Consider the following 15,068-nt stretch of genomic DNA (forward strand, 5'->3'; position numbering starts at 1 on the left):
ACACACATTTCACTTGTCTGTGTACAAATAGTTGTTATTAGAAGGATTGTCTTACACGATCAGCCCCAAAACAATTAGCATGAGTTTTGTGGTGTGTTGGACCACGTCCATCACCACCCGGCTGCCCCATTGCAAGCTCGATAAAAAGACCCTCTCAGTGCCAACAGGGCGGATTTTAAAAAATCCTACAATCGTTGTTGCACAAACAAGCCTGTATTGTTAACTTCACGCTATGAATGACTTAACAGAATGAAATTTTAACACTCCCCTAATGAGAATGTCCAAACATAAGCCATTCCCGTACGTCATCACTTCATAGAAATCCATTAATATCAATGAAATGCTTAGCACTAATAATTTGAATATTTTCTAATAGAAGATAAATATATTTCTATACAATTGTTGTTATAAACGACCAGAACGCTTCGTGGCATTTAAAAAAAATCCACCAACGAGTTGCGTAACTTTTCCGTGTGTGACGCCGTTACGAGATTTTATATAAAATTATTATTATTATAAAATTTAAAATGTTATAATAAAAAATAACCACAATAAAACAATGAAAATAATAATTTTACGTAGAAACAATCCATAAAGGCCCCGCGTCTTATGGGTGCCATATTTCTAAATGCTCCATTGTGTGTACAGTTGAACCCGTTTACTTTGGGACTTGCCTTTGCTGTAGTCCTCGAGATACGTATCCAGCCCTGACGAGAGGGAAAATACATTACACTGGTAATGAGGTGCTTACAGGGGGTCCGAGGGCCCGTTTTTTAAAGCAAATTTCTTTTGTTTCTTGCAAAGACACGTCACTGTGATGTATGGAGAAGGGAATATAGAAAAATAATATAATAAAGGTCGGATTCGGTTGTGTCGGGTGGGGAATTTTCCCACCTGTCCAGGTTGGGAAATGTGGTTAGGGAAGGGGCCAAGAGATCTGGTGGTTTTACCGGAGCCCATGCTGTCTCTCCACGGAACTGTATATACACTTTAGGGGTCCATAAACCACCTGCCCTAAATTTAGGAAAGCTTTGGCTTCTTTTCCTTTTGTAGCATTTCGTATGCCACTAAATATCACCACCAAAAACACCTGATGTCTTCTCTTTCCCCTCTTGGAAATAAAGAAAACATTTTAAGAATTGGGGTATTTGTATCTTCACCATTTTCTGGGAGTAAGCAGACTATGCATTAAAAAGCAAAACACAAAAAATAAAAAGCGCACTTGTAAGTCCTATCCTCCTACTCTCCCTATTGTAGGGAGGTGGTCCGTCTGGATATGTCGGGACTGTCCCTCACCACCCGGCGGCTGTCTAGTTACAGGCCGGGCCGAACCCATAATGGACTTACTATAGAGGATCCCCTTAATGCCCGTAGGGCACAAAGTTAGAAAAAACCTCCATATTGTTTTGCAGTGTTTGTATGGGTTCGACCTCCATCCCCTTTTCATGAAACGTGGTTTATGGACGGGCCCAAAGAAATGTAAAAACTCTTGGCATTGAAAAAGTTCTACAAATAACACCTAACTGATGGTTTAATTTGTATGCTACTAATAATACCACTCCAGAGGCCAAATAGATTTAGTTATAAAAACCACCAAACGCTGTAGTTTGTCGTGGATTCGCGCCTGGCCGTTTGGAGTTTGTAACATCTAAATAGGGGATAGTTTGTTTTTGTAGAAAGTCCTCCCGGGTAGCACCCCCTCGGCAGATTGCCCACGTGTAGCCTTGCAGAAACCAAATCAACATACCTGAGATATACTTTTTTTTGGAACTTTTTTCGCCCTGTGAACAATAAGAGGCCTCCTTTTAGCAATCTTACGGGTTCGGTCAGGCGTACAACGGAGCATCCAGGGTGAGGGAAAATAAGAAGAAAACACAATAAAGCATGTTCAAAAAGAAAACCTGCCTAAAGCTGGAAGAATATTCGTTACCTCGCCGGTCCGGTTTACACAGGTTTTACTGCATACACTAAAACCTGTACGGCTTACCTGCTAGTATTTAATATTTTAATAAAATAATGTGTAATTTATTTATTGTTCTATTAACAATTTCCAACAATATTTCACAATGGAAGTAACACGTACAGGTACAGTACAATTATTGTTACTCCGTACATTTGATTTTCATTGCATTCATTTTGATATAGACTTACTTTGGTGTTGGAAATTCTTAATAGAACAATAAATAAGATATTATTTTATTAAAAATTTATATATATATATATATATAAGTCTGCACCTGTTAAAAATGTGGCAATGTTTATATAACTCCTGTTGTGTTGCCAGATTTGGCATTTGAAAAAATATAAAAGGTGGTGGTTACCTTCTGTCCAACATTTACGAAGGTAAGCTTCATTATAAATCATGAAAATACAGTTAGGATTTAATTCTTTAGTTATATTCTATATCGAATTTATTTTTATTATTTACTAATTTAATTATTATTATTTGGTTAAAGGTTAAAGGCTATAATATAATAATTCAATACATATTATTACGACTCCAGCAAGGAAACTTTCATAAGTTATCATGAATTCCTACTTTGCTACCCTGTTTGCTGCTATGGCCATCTTTTATCTTTTGCCTTATGGTAAGAAAATTATATTTTTATTACAAAAAATTATACAGGTTGTCTCATAAGATAGGAATTACGTTGATCTTTATACTTTCACGGGTGAAGTATGGTGCTGAGCAATGTCGTATACATGAAGGAGAAACTTTGCAGGAGATGAGGGAAGGCATTGCAGGATTTTTACTACCTGAAATATCGTGCTTTACGCTAGAAAAACCTTCAGAACGGGGGTGCAGCTGCGCCCTGAACACCTCCTCATTAAATCCATGAATAAAGAGCATGGTTCCTCACAGTAGTTTTTGCTACCTCTACCTGATTGCGTGCCCCTACTATTGAAATAACTTGAATTCGTTCCTCCTTTTAAAAAATTAACAAGGATCAACGTTACTCCTATTGTTTCAGACTTTATAGGATATCCCGTATAATTTTAATTTTACTTTTCTCCTTGTCGACAGCCACGAGTGGGGAAAAATGCCTTGAATGGTAAGTACTGTACATAAAATTTTCTGAATTAAAACTGTGTTACTAGTTATATTTAAATATAAAATTCTGTAGGGGTGAAGGATGCATATATGACAACGAATGTTGTTCGACAAAATGCAGAAAAGTCGAAAATATCGTTTGTATAAGAGCGCCTTGTGGAACCGAGTGTGTTGAATGTATACCGTTTTATAAAGTGGAAATTTGTTTACGTAAAAACAGCGATAAAATTTATATATTTCCAAAATACGAAAATTAATTAAATGTCTTGCTTTCTGTACGTATGTTGTGATTATTAATTAAAATAAATTTTAATTATTACAAGAATAATACTAACGAGTACATTACTAAATGGCTCACCAGTGGCCGAGTGGATAAAACCACTGAACACTAGCAATTGGTTGCGGAGTTCGAATCTCGACAACGGGCTGTCACGTGGAAATTTTTGGGTTTCTTCACGTTTGTAACACGTAAATAGGGGGCCAGTTTCCCATAAAAGTCCTTTCGGGAGGTATTCCCCTCTATAGATCGCCCGTGTACCAATACAACCCATTACTAAGGGTTCGTTTACTTCTGAGCTAATAGTGCTACTTCCGAACATCGGAAGTGACGTCATTAGCATGTATATTCGTGCTTACATGTCCAGTTCGAAAGTAAACGCGAACGCTAACAAGAAATATGGCGGTTTCCAGCAAATAATATTGTCAAAGCTGCTATTTTAAATGTTACGTTACAGATATAACTACTTGATTCCGAATCGGAAGAGGATGATTTTATTGTGGATATAATTGTAGAAAAATGAAAAAAGAAAAGTAAGGTAAAATAAAAAAGATATTGAAGAGACTACCTTTTTATAAGCCAACCGATTTTAAACAACCTTAGACTTACAAGAGAATGTTTTTGAAATTCTCCTCTAAAAAATAAGCCCAATTATTGACACCGAAAAATTACTTCCTCTGGAAGATGACCCGTGTCTCCTCAAAAGCAGCTTTTAAGAGAATAATAGATTATACATACATATAATACATATTTAAAGCAATTGTTTTACCCAGTGTATGGATGTGACGTTGTTTTGTTGTGGTGTAACTAAACTGAGTTCAAAATTAACAAATAATTGATATTAAATACAAAACACTTTTCTTTCCTCTAAGGGTATTTATTGGCGATCGTTTTAATATGTTTAGACGGACTGCGTGGAATATTTTAAATAAAGTTGTTAATTCTTTCTTACAAGTTAGTGTTAAATGAAAATGATCTCTTGGCCATCACACAGCAGGATGATGTAAGAATAATGTAATTTTTTTATACACAATCTGGTTTTCCTGGAATTAGAGGTTCTATTGACGAAAAGCATATGGCTATTAAGACATCAACTGAAGAAGCAGTAGCCTATTTCAATAGAAATAAGTACTGTATTACTCTGTCATCATATAAGTTTAGTTTGTAATGAAAAAGATTATTGTAAATATTTTACACAATAAATAATTGAAATTTACCGATAAAAATACTTTCTGCCATTTATTTTTCGAAAACTAATTCCATTTTTAGTACTTTGTACAGAAAGTAATTTTTTCACGAGAACAGCCATATTGAATTAGCGCAAAGCTCGACAACGAACTACCTAGCACTCCGAGCTTACCAATTTCGCTAAACATGACGTCACATAGCTCTAAAGTAAACGCCAATGAGCGTGGCACTCGGACGAAAGTATACAGGTTGAGTGTGCTGATAGTAAAATTAGCTCAGAAGTAAACGCACCCTAAATAACTATATAGAGTAATCCCCGATATAGTGAACAATTTTTTGATTCTTACTAGTTTATATGGTAAATTCACGTTGTAGTAAATGATTTAGCATAGTTCTTTGAGAGTGGCCTATATAGATATTTTATATTTGTACCAAATTGGGGAAGACGTTTTCACTTTTAAGCATTTCATATTTTGTAATGTAATATAAATATTTTCGCTAAATTCTTTGCATGTTTATTTCCTCAACTTCTATGATCCTGATATAATGAAAACTCGATATAACGAACTCTAACTAAATCATTTACTGTGTCAAGGGTTCACTTTATACATAGAGAGCAGCAAGGATCAACAAAGTTGTTTACTATGTTGGAAGTTCACTATATCGGGTGGCCACTATATTAAGAGCCCACAATTTAAATTAATAAAGGGATATAAATATCTTACATATGGTTTCTATTATTTGATGATTGGTTGTTTTAAGTTTTAAAACTGGAGATTATAACGTTAAACAATTACACGAATTAGCTCTAGAAAATGTCTGAGTATTAAGGAGTTGCAAAGGTGCCAGAGTAATGGATTTCTAAGGAGTTGCAAAGGTGCCAGAGTAATGGATCTCTGAGGAGTTGCAAAGGTGCCAGAGTAATGGATCTCTGAGGAGTTGCAAAGGTGCCAGAGTAATGGATTCGAAAGAAGTGACATTTGTAAAAGTAATGAAAGTAAAATTTTAATTAATTAATAATTTTATACTTTTATTGTTTGTTTTAATTAATGAGAACTAACAATTATCTAAGATAGGATGCATTTAGTCTGTATAATTATATTGACCAACAGTATAAACCACATCATGATTTAAACGTAATTATAAAACCATTTTTCTTTTTACCCAGAATAATTTATATTAACATTTACAATTGAAAACTTGTGATAATTATTAAATACCACAATTAAAAAATTGTATCTAAATTTAAAAGATAATGTCAAATAATTATAATCAAGGAAAGCATTTAAGCCTGAATGAATTTTTCGTGACATTTTTTGCTGAACCTTATTTTCATCCTCCCTAACTGAAACATTATACATTTTATTGTATACTCTAGCAGATTTATCGGTTAGCATGCTGAAGGTGAGTAGGGCCTTGAATAATTCCGGGGGGCCTCAAAACAAAATATATATATATAAAGTTTTTGTGATTAAAGATGTTTAAAGTTTCATTTACTTCCACTTTGTTTTATACTATAGTAGGAAGCAGGTAAACGGAATGTCTATTGTTTTTATCAAAAGGGCCCCATTAATGGACAGTGAGATGAACTCTCAACTCCTAAATTGTTTGCTTGTTTTTATAAGTTATGGCAAAGCAACACTTGGGCGATCTGCCTAGGGAAAATGCCTTCCGAGAGATCTTTTTTTAAAAGTAAATGGCCCCTATTCAGACGTTGAGAAATCCCGGAAATCTCCACGTGGTCAGCCCGTCCTGACGAGGCACGAACCCACGACCGAATTCCCAGTGTTCAGGGAACGGAACCGCTTGGCCACTAGTAGGCCCTCAATTCCTAAATACTTGAAAAATAAATATTACTTATGGGCTACAACTCATAGATGTGTAAGGCTCACCTTATAACTCTTGATCTGTAGCGCAAGGCCCACAACAATATTACATTATTATTACAATACGTACCGTACGTTTGATGTTGATGTTTCAAGATGGAAGCCGTGTTTGCTGTAGACACTATATTTTAAGAATCTTATCATATTTACATTAGTGTACTCTATATGAAGGTGCCAAACAATACTGCATTGAAAATAACCTCCTAACAGCGATCATTTTTATATTCTCATCATTGGCCGTTCTTCAGAGGTTCGATTGTGTATAGTAAATGGAAAATTTTGGAAATTTTAATTATTGTCATTTCCATAAATTCACATTTATAATTAGTCTTTGTGAACGCAAACAGCTGCAGTGGTTTGTTTTGTTAAAAGCTGTCAAATATGTAAATTAAACATTTCAAAACAGAGCTGAATTCACTTGTCTAACTAATTTCACATCGAATTTAGTGTTTTCATGGGCATTAATTGTTGATTTTGCAGGCTAAGAAGTAAGGTAACCATGAAAATTAGAGCAAATATTGCCCATGGAATTTCAAAAATTTGTAATTTTTAAAAACATTTCTCATTGTGTGCGCGTCACAATGAGAAACGTTGCTTTAACTCATAACAGTGTCACAATTATTTCAACCCACCAGTTTTGGAGTAAATAAAACAACTGAACACTGGTATAGTCTGTCGTGGGTTCGTGCCTGGCCAACGTGCTAGCCACGTGGAAGTTTTCCGAGTTTCTTCGCATGTGTAACACCTAAATAGGGGCCAGTTTTTCTTAGAAAGTCCTCACGGAAGACATCCCTCTTTTGGCAGGTCGCCCACGTGTCGCGTTGCCGTATACAAATAATCCAATCAAATTCAAACTATGCATGACATCGAATCGAAGCCATTTTAATTCAAGTTTCCAGGCAAATATATGGGATATATTACCATTATAATAATTATAATTAATCAAAAGAATAAAATTACAGAATCTTGTAATGAACCTTTGTTTTGTTCGCGTTTTATACATATATAAAATGTCTTTTCATCTCATCAGATTGCGGCATAACACTACTATCAGCAGAAATTCATTGGAAAATTTAAAAAAAAAAAACCTGTATTCTGTCATAAATGAATTGATTTATTTGGGCCAATGGTAAACTGGCCCATATTTAAATGTTACTAACGTGGAGGAAACCTAGAAAACTCCACGTGTCCAGCCCGTTGACCAGGCTCAAATCCACCAGTTTTTAGTGGTTTTATCCATTTGGCGACCATTGGTGGACTCAAAAATGGTGGAGGACAAGGCCTCAAATATATTTTAACGAAAATTTTCTCAACTCTACACAATGCTAACCTTTATCATTACACCAGTCTGGAAGACTTCCGAAGGGAAACTGACCTCTACTTACATCTTATCACTCTGTGGGCACTAAGACAGTTCCCCCTTTTATATCAGATCCATCGTGTGATCAAAATTTTCATTAAGTTTGATCCCTTTCGAGATACGACACGTTACCCTCCTCTATCTCCCCACCCTCTCGACATTTAACCACCAAAATTTAATAGCATTAATGCCCCTTACACCCAAGCTACCATGCCAAATTTCGTTTCCTAATCTTCACCCCATCCTCAGATATTGAACGAAATAGATGCCAATACACATCCACGCAATATTTTTGGCATTTTTTTTTTTTTTTCTTTTTAAAAAAAAAAAACTTTCCNTACCATGCCAAATTTCGTTTCCTAATCTTCACCCCATCCTCAGATATTGAACGAAATAGATGCCAATACACATCCACGCAATATTTTTGGCATTTTTTTTTTTTTTTACTTTTTAAAAAAAAAACTTTCCGCCCTGTGGGCATTAAAAGGGCCTTTTTAAACAAGCCCATTATGGGTTTTATATATATTTATATATATCCCATCGAGACTTCGAATTATCGACTTTCTAAAAAGTATTTGTCAAGGATTTGCATAACACAAAGCGTAGTGTTATGCAAATCCGTGCTGTATTGAACGTAACTATCGTGTTATACGAGGGATATCTGCATTTAATAAACAAGGTGTAAATCTTAAAGAAAATGTATTGCACTGTATTGTACATTGTTTAAAGAAGCGAGAGATCTAAAACAGAAGAAATTTAGGACTTACGAAATAACTTTAAAGAGAACAATAGGTGCTTTTGTTTCGTACTAATGGCGTAGGCCGTAAGTCAATTTTGAATTTTTCTTTTTATAATTCTACGTTATATAAAAGACACAAGAATGATGTCAAAATTACTTAAGGGTCATCTTTCAACGTAATTTCTATAGGTCATCATTAGGGTAATACCGTATTCGTAAAGGTAACATTTCATAATATACCGTTCGAATACAAATAATTTAAAATACAAAATAAATAAATAAATAAACGATGTGTATTGTATATATAAGGGTGTATGCGAGCAATGAGTTTCTACATTGCAAATTTCTTTTTTTTTAAGAGCAAATTTATATCCCAGCGTGCAACAATCTACGCTCGCTCCCGAACAGAGAAGTGGTCGGCCATCTTTTTTTTTTCCAATGCGACTTCTCTCTCGGTTAATGTCCACACCAACTATGTAGAAATTAAAAAATTTTATAGATTTATATATAATAGAACATAAATTGTATTACGATTGAATTATTATTACAAAAGTTGTATGGATTTTTAAATATCTAGTTACTTTCCACCCACTCTGTAAAATTGTATATAATTAGTGTAGAGTTGTATGCGTTTAGTGATTGATTTTACTAATCACGAGGCACGTTTTTTAATAGTATTGTCCGTTTTAAAATAAGAAAAAAAGAAATAATTTATTATAGAGAAAAGAGATGTATATAATTCCATTATTTTTCCGCATAATCACCGTTGACTTCCATACATTTTACTTCAGTTGGAAGAAAGTATGGCGATCGGTCAAAAAATGACCCCCAAGATTTTTATATGTTTTTTGACTCCGGACAAATTGAAGTATTAACAATTATAATCCAGCTTGTGTCAGGTTGAAGTGCACTATAAGTGTCATGCTATTATATAATACAATCATTAATTATATCAATGTAAATACGTTAAACATTCTCTAAATCTTATTGTTATTTTTAATTCTCTCGCATACATTTTGAGATAATTTTTGTTGGTCAAAGATTGAGCCAAACACACATTATTTTGTCTAAGGGTATTGTTACATTTTTCAAATATGTTCTTTTTATATATGGAAACGAGTAATAACTTTTACCTTGTTTATATTAAGTATTGTTTATGCCACTTAATTAACTTTATACTGAATGATTATCCAAAATTAAACTTAATTAAATTAGAGTAATTATTATCGTGAAAGGTATGTTTTTTTCATTATTTAGAAAACACGTGGACTCTTCTCAATAAATCTGAGTAAACAACCAGATTACAATTAGCTGAATTTTATTCTTCTTCTTCAATTAGCACATTAATTCAATTGTCGTTTACCTGACAAACATTTGTTTTATTGTCGTTTTAAATGATTTTTAAGGCATATTCAGTTTAATTTTAACCACGTAAAGGAGTAGGCTTCCTATGTACAAAGTGTTAGAGAGGTGTTATATTTGAGTTTCATTAATTAATGCTTTTTGTTTTCAATTTGGAACAGATAATAATAGCATTTTACACGTTAAAAAATTTTCCTTTCTTGATAATACTCGGTGTTAAATCTAGTGTTTTCTTTTAATGAATACAATAGAAGAAGTTTAGTGTAAGTTTAATAAACCTCCGATCAATAAGAACCTCCATTTTATAAGGGGAAACAAAGAAATGATTGTTATCTGATGAGTTAAGTGACATATTTTTCTTTTCATTCGCGAGATAATCCACTTGTATTTTTTCAACTGACTATTTTTTCCACCCTCCCTACATCTAATATACTTATTGTGGACAAAACATCAACCCCTGGAGTACGATTAAATTGGGAAAATCCAATGTTACGATTTAAAGTAGTGGATCTTATCGAGCACTTAAGAAAATTGTTGCCACCTTCTAGAAGAAGTCCACCGAGAAAAATTCAAAATCGATGATTTAACTTCAAAAATAAAAGTTCTCGTATATTAAATTACAAAATCAATAATAGAAACAAAAAAAAAAAAAATAATTATAAAATTGAATAAAAATATATAAAAAATTTGCCGAGATTTTCTTTTTCGTCCTGTATGAAGTACTTTGAATAAATCTATAATTTGAGCAGAGTTTTTTTTTCTTCTTCTTCTTCCTTTTCTTTTGAGAGAGAGAGAGAGAAAAAAAAATCAAAATGGTTGAATTTTAATGCATTTTCCTTGTTAACTTATATAGATTTTCTTCTTAGGAATGTGATATTTATGCCATTTTTTTCTCTTAAACTTCTGATTCTAAAGAAAGTTTTTTCTTAAGCAACTTACAAAATATTAAAATCTTGAAACAAACTTATTTTCTTGAAATTTACAGTTTTAATACGTATAAATTATAGAAAAATCTATAATAAAATCATACATTTATGTATACAATAATATATTTTATCACGTACTTTACAGTACATATTCAGTTTCAAAACTAACTGTTGTGAAAACATTAGGGCCTCCTCAGAGAGGCCTCCATTATATTAAATCAGAAAAACTTTGGGCGNTATTGTGCTGCAATTAAATTGCAGCACAATAATGCCCATTCAGCCCAATTTTGAAATTGCAGACATACAATCTCACTGACGTGTCTGTTTGTCTGTTCTTCGTTAACTGAGTTAACTAGATGAAAACCGAGACTGGATATGTATACAATAATATATTTTATCACGTACTTTACAGTACATATTCAGTTTCAAAACTAACTGTTGTGAAAACATTAGGGCCTCCTCAGAGAGGCCTCCATTATATTAAATCAGAAAAACTTTGGGCGTTTTCTTGTGTGTATGGATGTGTGTTTGTGTGGGGCACGATTTTGTTCATCCAATTTAAAGCTTAATAACTTTCGTTCCTTTTGCCACATTTTTCTAAACTTTTGCAGGGAGGTATGTGTATTAGGGGGTTTGAAGCTGTTAAATTTTTGTGGTTAAAGGTCAACGGGGTGGGAAGATAGAGAGGGTTACGTGTCACATCTGGAGTTAGGTCAGACTTTACTCGTTACTTGTGCTTGAGTTCATGTCGTAAGCAATTGCATGCAACAACCCGTCATTAAACCCTTAAAGAAATATAAATGACACGGATATAGACTTGCAAACAAATGTATAAACAAAGAAAAACTAACGTTTAAAAGAGAACCATTTGTAAATATTTTCCTGTTGGAAGAGTGGAAGGCACACAAAGCACTCGACACCATTAACTTGATTGATGTAATGACAAATTCTTCCTTGAAAAATACTTAAGACAATGAAGTACAGCAAACATAAAAGGCACTAATAAGAATTTATAGATCGACTATCAACAGTATAATAGCTTTTGTTACATTTAGTACACATATATTTATCAATCTATCAAATAAACTTTCAAGTTTCCGTTGTTTACCTACTGCAGATTAGTCAATTAAAAACATCCTTTTAATAACGTTTTTCTTGCGTTAAAGATTTATAAATTGTTCTTAAAATTGAAAAAAAAAATGCCATTTTATTTTTTATAAGAGCAAGATCCTGAAATTAAAAACTACAATTTTGTTTAATTTTTAACAATTACAAAGTCTTTTCTGATATATAAAAATGCTTCGAATTCTTGATGTAAAGGCTTTGTTCCCCCATTAAAAAATGCTAAAACAATTTTTTTTCTAAATAAATGTACAAAATTAAAAGCGAATTTCGAGCTCTGTGTCATAAATGAGGAGATTTTAGAACTAAATAATTTATATATTTATCGCTTATAATAAATTACAGTATTTTAAAATCGTATTGAGATTATCTTTATCTTTTGAGAGTTATTTTGAATCCTAAGCGGAAAAAATTGAAACGAGATAAATATTTTCAAATTGTACAATAAATGTACAGTAAACAAAGAGTAAAGTATTCAACTAAATGTCCACTCAAGTAATTAAATGAAGATTCATTTCTAGTATACAAATTCATAACTTTCAATATTCTCAATCTTTTAAATGGATAAATAATTAATAATTTAAGATTTAAATTTTATTTTAATTCCAAAAAAGACAATTTATCTCACCTCTCTCTGTCTTTACTTTCATCTCACTTCTCCCTCCTCCCCTCTCTCTTTTTCTTTCTCCCTCCTCCTCTCTCTCTCTCTTTTTCTTTTTCCCTCCCCCCTCTCTCTCTTTATTTCCCCCTCCTCTTCTCTCTCTCTTTTTCTTCCTTCTCTCGCCTTCTACCTCTCTCTCTCTTTCTACTTTGTTCTTCCTCCATCACTTCTCTCTCTTCTTCCTTCTTCTTTTCTCTCTCCCCCACTTCTCCCTTCTTTCTCACTTAATCCCCCTCTCTCTCGCTATCATAAATCTTACATTAAAATATATGATAACAAAATATTTGAAATAAAAATTCAAGTATTGTATTCCATATATACTTTAAAAATGATTTTAGAAATGAAAATTACTCGGACATAAATACACTAATTTAAAATTTTAAATTGATACGTCATTACTTCATTTATTTATTTATTTTTTCCTCTTCTCTGTGGACACTAAAAGGACCCATTTTTTTAAAAAATGTATCCACCTCGAATGACCCACAAAGGCAATTCGAGTAGTCAGGGATTGGATTGAATTGATGTAATAAGGCAAGAAGACAGCGTACGGACGATCTGTCAAAGGAGAGTGACTCTCAGGAGGACTTATGAAAAATTTGCCCTATTCAGATGTTACAGGTGTGGAGAAATTCCAGAAAAATCCACGCGGCTACCCTGTTGATCAGGGGCGAATCAGTGACCGGTGGGTTTTATCCACTCCGCTCTTGTTATGTTCCTTGCTGTTATTACGTAACATGGGTTACATTTCCGGCTCTTTATTGTAATCGTTCACATTCGACCTTTCGGGTTTTTGAGATCGTGATGTTTTGACCCCTCTGAAACCAAAAATGTAAAAAAAAACCCTGATACCTTTGTGTGTGTTGTGTTTTGTTTAATATTTCAGGGGGGATGTAAAAGATTAAGATACGAAATTTGGCATGGTAACTTGTATATAAAGGGCATTGATGCTGTTAAATTTTAGTGGGTAACGAGGGGTTCACGTGTCATATCTCGAATGGGATCGAACTTGAAGTTTTTTAATCGTTATTGACATTTAAAATATATTTAAAAACTCGTCTCTACCTTCAAAAGTAAAGCTTTGGACTTTTTTTTTTTAAATAAATATTAGAAATATAACTTTTATATCATTAAACTCCCATAACAGCCGGGAAAGTTACGCAACTCGTTGTTGGATTTTTTTCCAGAAATATGTAGTATATAAACACTAATATTTTCTTTATTGTAAGATTTTACGTTTATTTTATGAAATAACATAACATTTCTGAAATCTTTAAAAAATTTATTTATTTTTAAATTTAATTTTAACGGTTAATAAACGATTTGAAAAGAATTTTATGTCCATTTCAATCCCTTTGATTGGCTTGTTCATTTAATTAACGGACATTTATTGTTAGTGTCGCCATCTGTTGAGCGATAAGTAAAGATGCTATATTTTTATATACTGTATTTCAAATAAAATAATGTCAGTATTTAAATTTATTAAAATTTTTTAAAATTTAGAAAAAATATTGTTTTTAAACGTATAAAATAATTATATTGTGCAAAAAATGTTTAAAACGTTAATAACAATAATAATAATATTACAGTATTATTATTACTGTACTCTGTGTAGAATAATAATTTATTCCCTCTTGCATCATTTAATCTAATTATTTTAATTATCTAATCTAAATATTTTAATGCTGAATGGGCATTATTGTGCTGCAATTAAATTGCAGCACAATAATGCCCATTCAGCCCAATTTTGAAATTGCAGACATACAATCTCACTGACGTGTCTGTTTGTCTGTTCTTCGTTAACTGAGTTAACTAGATGAAAACCGAGACTGGATATGGAAAGCTCAGGGGCAGGAGGTATGTACGAACTTTTGGTCTGAACCGGAAGTCACGTGATTTCAATTCAAAATTTTTTCGAGAACTCAGATGGCCGGTATGACTCGACTGTTATCAGGAGAAGTATGATGTACAGGGGCAAGATAGTGCTAAAATCCAGACCAGATGCAGAAAGCTTAGTGAATCAAGCCCAAGTTTTCCTCCCTCCCTGAATATATATATATACTGTATACGAAGGAACTTAATAGCATTTGTACATCTACATTAATTATTGTAGTTTTTTATATAAGCTTTACCACTACACAGCGTTCTGGTATGTTTTGCATATTTTAAATTTGTAATTTATTGATATATAATAATATTACTCTTTAAAAAAGTTAGCAAAAAGTTGAGTAACTCTCCAGGCAAGAGTTAAAATCCGATGTGGCCCCATCTGTTACGACATTTCACTTGAAAAATCTTATATATGATTAATTATATAATAATAATACAAATGCTAATAACGAGTACGAACCTCATTATATAGTCCGTCCCCAGTCGAAATGCGACACGTGAACTCTCTCTATCTCCCTGCCCCGTCGACCTTTCACCACCAAAATTTAGTAGNGAAAGCTCAGGGGCAGGAGGTATGTACGAACTTTTGGTCTGAACCGGAAGTC

General features: G+C 33.0%; 1 protein-coding gene across 14 annotated transcripts in view; it reads left to right on the forward strand.

Annotated features, from left to right (window-relative positions):
* The window catches only part of LOC111637249 (endophilin-A-like), a 124,135-nt gene extending 120,758 nt beyond the window's left edge, over positions 1-3,377 (forward strand). For 13 of the 14 annotated variants that reach the window (XR_002758654.1, XR_002758656.1, XR_002758658.1 and 10 more), the window contains 4 exons: positions 2,285-2,343; positions 2,457-2,588; positions 3,026-3,053; positions 3,126-3,377. The gene's annotated coding sequence lies outside the window, so the exon portion shown is untranslated. The remainder of the gene's footprint in view (positions 1-2,284; positions 2,344-2,456; positions 2,589-3,025; positions 3,054-3,125) is intronic. The other variant, XR_002758655.1, reaches the window with a different exon arrangement.
* The last annotated feature ends 11,691 nt before the right edge of the window (positions 3,378-15,068 follow it).

Source organism: Centruroides sculpturatus, unplaced genomic scaffold (assembly GCF_000671375.1).
Source record: "Centruroides sculpturatus isolate CEXI.00-Female unplaced genomic scaffold, Cexi_2.0 scaffold1137, whole genome shotgun sequence".
Taxonomy (NCBI): domain Eukaryota; kingdom Metazoa; phylum Arthropoda; class Arachnida; order Scorpiones; family Buthidae; genus Centruroides; species Centruroides sculpturatus.